Genomic DNA, 8,558 nt, shown 5'->3' on the forward strand with positions numbered 1-8,558 from the left:
AGAAAAGTTTAGAAGAGCCTCAATCGAAGAGGACAACAAAAAATACAAGACGTTTGACGCTTACACCGAGATCGCCTGCGGCTGTTTCACCGCCTTGCGGAAGCGGGCCGCCTTCATGGCCGCCTCATCCCACTTGGTCACCGCCGTGGAACCCTTGGATTTCTTCGGCCGGCTGCCAAAGTAGGTTGACGTGGCCCGGCGTTTCTGCGGGCCGCCACAGGCAGCCGGCGCGGTAGACGGGCCCGCGCCTTGATGATCAAGCACCGGCTGGCGGTGCGGAACGACTTCGACCTCGTCATCGTCCGTCCAGTCCTCGAGGCCGGCCCCGAGCCCCGCGCTGCCTACCTCGTCGCCTTCCCCCACGACGGCATCTTCCATGGCGGCCGCTCCCAGGTCCGGATCATCGACGTCGTCCACCGTGCGGTCGGGGAGGAGCTGGCGCTCTACCCCTGCGGCCCCGGCCGTCGGCGGAAGAAGAGGGTTCTGCTGAGGACAAACCAATTGATCAGAAGTCGGCCATCATGAGGCCGGCTACAAAAAGGAAGAAAAGAAGAAAAACTTACAGCAGGCGGAGGGTTGGCGCGAGAATACGGCCCCTTGCCGTATCGCCAATCCTCGGCGAGCTTGCAGTTGGAGATGTAGTTCACCATGTAAGACACCTCGACATGAGGCATCTCCCTGGTGCTCAGCCGGCACGGGTCGAAGCGGCCGCTCATTTGACAAATCATGTGAGGCCGGCCTTGGAGTGGAAGTACTCGGCGCTCCACGAAGGCGGCCACCAGGTCGGCTCCGGTCAGGCCCTCCGACTGGATCATCACCCGGAGCCGGGCGACGGCTGCATTCCCGGCCTGAGACAACGACCTGGCCCGGTAGCTCCACGAGGGTTGCCTCCCAGCCGGCGGGCCGGCTACGTAAGCCGACAGGTTGACGAAGTCGCCTTGCTGGGCGACGTTCTTCACGTAAAAATAGGACTTCTGCCAGAGCTTCACCGACTGGATCAGCGGGATGGGCGGGAACGGATTGTTCTCGCCCGTCCGCCTCATGGCGATGAAGGCTCCGTAGGGGGCGGGCACGCCCGCGACAACGGTGCCGAGCTTGCACTGGAAGAATTCTCCCCAGAGCTCGAGAGTGGGGAGAGCCCCAAGAAAGCCCTCGCACAGGGTGACGAAAGCCGACAGCAGCATCACCGCGTTGGGTGTGAGGTGATGCAGCTGGAGGTGGTAAAACTCAAGAAAAGCGCGAAGGAATCCGCTCGCCAGGAGGCCGAAGCCGCGCAGGCAGTGCGAGCGGAAGATTACCCGCTCGCCCTCCTCCGATGTCGGCGAAATCTCCCTCGCCGGCGCACGACAAACCCGCACGTAGTTCTCGCCCAGCAGACGCCGTGTCCGGCGGAGGAACTCAACGTGGTCCTCATGGACGTTGGAGCCATCCCACGAGCTCGACAACGCCATGGGAGCGACGCGGCGAGGAACAAGGCGATGCGACGGCGGAGACGCGCACGACCCCGCTACGGCGGGACCGAAGGAACCGAGAGGTCCGACGGCGGAGCGGCGCGGCAATGGGTCGCTGCGGCGGCGGAAGGAAGGAGAAGGAAGGTGAGAAAGGGTGGAGCGAGGGAGAGCGTGCGAGCCTCTGCCGCTCCCTCTCCTCCCCCTACTTATAGACCCGCACGGCGAAGCCGAGGAGGCGTGGTGTGGGGGAATGTGGGATCAACTGCGCCCACTCCCCCACGTCCCACGATTATTGCGCCCTAATGACGAAATGAAACCGCCACAGGAAAGCGAGCGGTCCGTTGTGGGCCGCAGAAGATCCGCGCTTGGGCCGAGGCCTAGAAGTGGCGGGCCCGGGCCTGTGGCGGCGTCCCATCGCGCGTGTGCGTTGGCAGGCTTTCCTTGCCACGTGTCCCGCGGGGTGGCGCGCGGTCAGCTCGCAGGCCGACCCACGTTCCCGCCTACAAGATACGGAGCTTTCCGAAGACGGCGCGCATAAGAAAAGCCGGTTCCTCAGGATAGGAAGCTGACCAAGCTTCTCGTCCCTTTGTCAGCCTCGAAGCTCGATCAGCTTTGGGGACTACTGTCGGAGTAAACGACCACGGGTAGCCTAGCCGGCTCCCCCTGGTCCTTCTGAAAAAATTATGAGCCGATCCGGCCCTCAAGAATCCAAGACGTGGGGCCGCCTTCCACTTGCCGGCTGTCTCCCAGGCCGACTATCGGAAGGCGGCCCGGCTTTAGCCCTCATGAAGAAAGCCGCGGGAGGGCCGGCTCCAAGAAGCCGGCCGCGAGAAGCTGACTCCCACAAAGCGTTCAAGATCGTACCCTCGAAGTCTGCATCCACATAACGGCGATGTGGCGGGGCGTGGCTACAGTAAAGCCTGCCACCCCCGAATCCTGGAGCACGCCTGGCACAGTGCGCCGTACGGGGTGGCCATGACCCGTCCGGCGCGGCACTGTTGCCATGTTGACCCTGATGCCACCCACGACGGGCTGTCAGCGTGGCCCACGGGCGGTGGGCCCCTTCAGGCAGAGAGACACCCGAAGGCGGCCAGGCCTCCCCCCAGTCGGCCCAAGATAGGGCCGGCTCCCCACAGCCGGCTTGCTTCCTCCCTCGAAGGAGACGCCCCATTAAGGAGACAAGACGAGGTGAGGCTATAGCGATCGCCCGCCGGGCGGCGGCACTGTAGCCACGCTTACCTCGGCGAAGCCCTCGTCACCAGGTTTGAGGCAACAGTAACCAACCACCGACAAGGCCCTTGGCAGTGGGGCCTGCCTGTCGACCAAGGAGCCGGCAGCCGGCGGGACCCACCAGCCGGCGGGCCCCAGCAGCCGGCGCAGAAGCCGGCGAGCGTAGACACAGACGGCTAGGGCCCACGCCCAGCGGGATTACCATTGTACCCCCAGGGGGTGGGCCTATATAAACCCCCCGGGGCACCCATGCAAAGGGGGATCTGAGCTAGTTTTAGACACCACATAGAGAAGAGAGGAGAGCTAGCCATGCCCTTCTTCTTCTTCTCGCCAAACAGCTCAAGGAGCATCTTGTAGCCACTCGTTCATCCAGTGATCATGCGGAGACCCCGCAGAGCAGCAGTAGGGGTGTTATCTCCACGGAGAGCCCTGAAGCTGGGTAAGATTCACCGGTGTGCATGTCTTCGCCTCATCCCACTTCCAGGCACCGGCGACGTCTTACTGGCTCCCACAATGATAAGCCACCCGTTGGCATATGTCGCACCTACCACCCGACAGGCGGTACTACCGCTCCTACTTCCACTTGTTCTCTAGTGGCAAACAAGTAGCACGGTAGAGACACGGAGGCACTACCGTAAAACCTGACATGAAAAGTTGAGGTCCCAACCACGAGCGGTAGTACAAGCGGGACTAGCAGTGGTACTACCGCTGCTGCCCGTGGTGGTATCGCTTGCAGCACTCCATTACTTCTTCAACACATGAGATGGCAAATCCAAAGATGCGGAAAGTGGTGATGGGTGCAATATGAGTGTGTACGTGTTTATTCCACCCCAAACCTTTCTGAGGCGGACCCCCTCTTTTTTTTGAGAGTATGCCAAAAGCGTAGCTTAGCTTTATAGAAGGGAGAATAATCTTTACAAGAGTTTACACATATCAGGACTCACGCTCGGCAAGCCTACACTCCAGTACTCCTATTACATCCTAAGTGACTACTCACCACCGGGTTGGACTCCACTCCCTCTCGCTAGCGCCCATAGGTGCCGCTTTGTAAAGATGCACTCTACTGTGCCTTCCTCATTATACACATCATTCCTGCCAAACACCCTCATGTTCCTCTACTTCTAAAGGCACCAGCACATGAGCATGACAAAGGAGTCGAAGTCTTTACACTGCTTCCTCGCCATTGCCCACCAATCATGTAGTGCTACTTGTCATGTTGGAAACAGAGACAAGCATATCCCAGTCCTCACGAAACATTGGTTCCAGACACTACTGCAGGATGTTGCTAACGCGACACTACGACCAGAGAACCTTTTGCGAAACTGTGTGTGATGCATTAATCACAAACGGGGATGTAAAAAACCGTCAAAAAAGGTGCAAAACATTTGCAATGGAGGATGCATCAAACACGGTTCAGATTTTAGTCGTGTGTGCAATCCAGGGCATACGGTTCAGTCCAATGAACCGTTTGCGATGAGGCGAAACAAAAGAAACGGGAAGCCTGATGAAGGCGTGTGCGATGTACAGCATACGGTTCACTCGGATGAACTGTTTGTGATTAGGCGACACAAAATAAACGGTCAGCCAGATCAAGGTGTGTGCGATGTACAGCATACGGTTCACTCGGATGAACTATTTGTGATTAGGCAACATGCTAGCTCTTGAGCATGCATTGGTTTTCCCTTGAAGAGGAAAGGGTGATGCAGCAAAGTAGCGTAAGTATTTCCCTCAGTTTTTGAGAACCAAGGTATCAATCCAGTAGGAGACTACACGCAAGTCCCTCGTACCTGCACAAACAATCAAGAACCTTGCAACCAACGCGATAAAGGGGTTGTCAATCCCTTCACAACCACTTGCAAAAGTGAAATCTGATAAAGATACTAAGATAAATATTTTTGGTATTTTTGTTGTATAGATTGAAAAGTAAAGATTGCAAAATAAATGGCGACAGAAATAGCTAGTTAATGGGAAAATAATATAATGGAGAATAGACCCGGGGGCCATAGGTTTCACTAGTGGCTTCTCTCAAGATAGCATAATCTACGGTGGGTGAACAAATTACTTTCGAGCAATTGATAGAAAAGCGCATAGTTATGAGAATATCTAGGCATGATCATGTATATAGGCATCACGTCCGTGATAAGTAGACCGAAACGATTCTGCATCTAATACTATTACTCCACACATCGACCGCTATCCAGCATGCATCTAGAGTATTAAGTTCATAAGAACAGAGTAACGCATTAGGCAAGATGACATGATGTAGAGGGATAAACTCAAGCAATATAATATAAACCCCATCTTTTGATCCTTGATGGCAACAATACAATACGTGTCATTTCCCTTTCTATCATTGGGATCGAGCACTGCAAGATTGAACCCAAAGCTAAGCACTTCTCCCATTGCAAGAAAGATCAATCTAGTAGGCCAAACCAAACTGATAATTCGAAGATACTTGCAAAGATATCAAATCATGCATATAAGAATTCAGAGAAGAATCAAATATTGTTCATAGATAATCTTGATCATAAACCCACAATTCATCGGATCTCGACAAACACACCGCAAAAAGAATTACATCGAATAGATCTCCAAGAGAATCAAGGAGAACTTTGTATTGAGATCCAAAGAGAGAGAAGAAGCCATCTAGCTAATAACTATGGACCCGAAGGTCTGTGGTAAACTACTCACACATCATCGGAGAGGCTATGGTGTTGATGTAGAAGCCCTCCGTGATCGATTCCCCCTCCGGCGGAGCGCCAGAAAAGGCCCCAATATGGGATCTTACGGGTATAGAAGGTTGTGGCGGTGGAAATAGAGTTTCGTGGTGCTCCTGGATGTTTGCAGGGTATATGAGTATATATAGGTGAAAGAAGTAGGTCGGTGGAGCTGCGAGGGACCCACGAGGGTGGGGGCGCGCCCTCCTGCCTCGTGGCTTCCTCGCTACTTCCTTGATGTCCACTCCAAGTCCCCTAGATTGCATTTGTTCCAAAAATGATCCTCGCGAAGGTTTCATTCCGTTTGGATGCCGTTTGATATTCCTTTTCTGCGAAACACTGAAATAGGCAAAAAAAACAGCAATTTGCACTGGGCCTTCGGTTAATAAGTTAGTCCCAAAAATAATATAAAAGTGCATAATAAAGCCCATTAAACATCCAAAACAGATAATATAATAGCATGGAACAATCAAAAATTATAGATACGTTGGAGACGTATCACAACACAAAAGAAACGGTCAGCCAGATTAATGTGTGTGTGATGTACGACATGTGGTTCACCCGGATGAACTATTTGCGTTGAGACAAGAGAACAGAAACGGTTCAATATAACAAATAGCATAAATATTGCAAGGTTCAAATTCAAAGATTACAACGCCCAAATTCAAACATTTCAAACCACGTAATTTCTGAAAAGGGATCAGTCGCTAACAAGTCATGTATGGGCTTAACACAATAACTTCCAATTGCTTTGCCATATGCTCTTCCAATATGAAGTTTGGCATTTTTGGAGGTACTTACATTCCGCAGTACCAGCCGCCTCTGATAATCATACCATTGATCTTTCCTAATTAAATGTGTGTTCAACCTCAGTACCCTCAGCACCTTTGCTCTGGCAAGAAAGAACATGGCAAGTATAATTTCCGGTGGGGTCCCTCAATAGGAGTTCAAAGTAATATTTGAGAGATGCGGATCCAGGCATTCGATGTGATTGTCGTTATCAACATCTTCCAGCGGGCCTAATATGCACTGCAAAAAGAAGAGAACGTGTTAGTGCCTACATGCAGTTTTGAGCACTGCTACATGCCCATTTGGTTTGTAGGATTTGTAAAATGCACCAACGTGCCATCTTCGATGTGTCATGATTAACATGGGCATTAATTTGATTAAAATCTAGAAACATGTAGCCTTCTTCACAAGAGGTTGGATTGGATGAAAAATTCCCTAAGAAAACTAGTACAGATGAATCCAAAGGAGAAATGCTTATCGACGATTGTAACCATATGAATGAAGCAACCAATATGGGGTGGGGGTGTATGTCCTAAAATCCTCCAAAATTCCTTCAGAAATCGTAGTACATAGTCATTGTAAACTTGGGAAAAGGTGCAAAAGATTGAACTCCCTTATGGTTAACATTTAATAGGAAAGGAACATCACCTCGATATACAGCTTCTTCAGGCACGGAAAGCATCTCAGGCAACTGAAAACTTGGTCCAGGTTGGGGACGATAGATTCTAGTGCCAAGACCTTCACTGTGCCCAGAGTCTAGGTGAAGCTTCGCTGGATGACAGACGAACATACATCTTCAAAACTAGAAATAACGTTGATATCAAGAAGGATAGGTATATAAGGTGATTGTTGTACCTGAAAGTTGTAGTATTTGACAGACGAGTAGCCCACCACTTTCAATTTCGGTGCAGAAATGACATTGATTCTTGTTGGACCTTGTTGATCAACTACAAGTAATCTCTCAAGTGAAGGTGTGTCCTGGATGACCATATTGTGGTCCACCTTTTGTGATTTCTCGTTGCAGCACCAGCAACACACATAAATAGTGCGGAGAGTCCTGGAGGTGACGTGCAAGGTACCAATTCATCGCCTGAAGACGAAGGAACTCGAGTGTAGTACAGCCGCGGAGCAGGCGCTCCATGTCATCCTTTGGGATGCGGATGGCGACGAGCTCGAGGTGCTTCAGTCGTGGTCGAAAAAGAACGGGCGCGTCACTAAGGGGGATGGCAGTTCATGAACTTGGCAAGGCGCAGCATGGGCGCGAAGCGGAGCGCGGACGTTGGCAGCAAGCTCATATGCCCATCATTATAACTTAGCTTCTCGAGCTGATCTATGGCGCGGGATCGGAACCACTCGTCAAGCTTGGCTCGCTCCTTGCCATTGGAACGGAACTTGCCCGCGATAAGGCCTTTGATTGGGCCATGGTGACTGCCAAGGATCTGGGAGAATGCATCCAAGCTTTGGCGATAGCCATGGCAGAGCTTGTGGGCGTGGAGGAGGTCAACAGGGATGCGGAGCCATAAGGTGCGCCACCGCCGGGAAACGGCGACTGTCCTCGCCCGATTTTTGATTGGGAGGAGGGGTATGATGACTATCAACATATCATCGGGGAGGTTGTTGATGAAGTCTAGGCCTGCTTGAGTCGCTTGTGGTTCTTTATCGACCCGCCTCTGCTTGTTGGCAGCCTCATTCTCCACCTCGTCAGCGGGGACAGGAACCTCTGTCTCCATATTCACGTCGTGCTCCGGTGCTTCAGCAGCCCCGGCATCACCACTCCCTCCGATGGGGCGCTTCAGCGACATCGAGGATGCAGGCGGAGAGAGAGGAATTGTGTGTGTGCCGAGGATGGGGGGTGCGGCCGCTCGACGGCGCCATTAATATAGACCAGTGGGAGCGAGGCGGGCGGCGGTCCAAGGCTGTCTCACTTCCCGATGAGAACGACTGCTTAATCTCTAGTATGAATGAAATATATGCTTAATTACTGAATTTTAGTTGCAAAAAATAGATGGTGGTATTGATTTTTAGCTGCATATTTTGACAAATCGCAGTGTCTCTTGGCTTAGCACCGAAGTCTGGCTTTAATTTGCATACCGTAATCTGAACCGTTTGTGTTGAAGAGATGCACAGATCCTGTGTTGAACAACTTGTATGCTTCCCGGTGAGCCTGCGCACCGGACTGCGGTCGCATGCCTCCCGTTCAGTCAAGCAGCTGTCCACACGGCACCTCCTATAGCCATTAAAACCAAGACACGTGGTGTCATGTGAATGGTTAACCAAACGCATACAGTATGAATTATACAAACATTTGAGATATCAAAGTGGCAGCTATTTTTTCAAAATGCCTTTATTGGCTGTCATTATTCGAGTGCGT

The sequence above is a fragment of the Triticum urartu genome, chromosome 3 (genome assembly GCF_003073215.2).
Source record: "Triticum urartu cultivar G1812 chromosome 3, Tu2.1, whole genome shotgun sequence".
Classification (NCBI taxonomy): domain Eukaryota; kingdom Viridiplantae; phylum Streptophyta; class Magnoliopsida; order Poales; family Poaceae; genus Triticum; species Triticum urartu.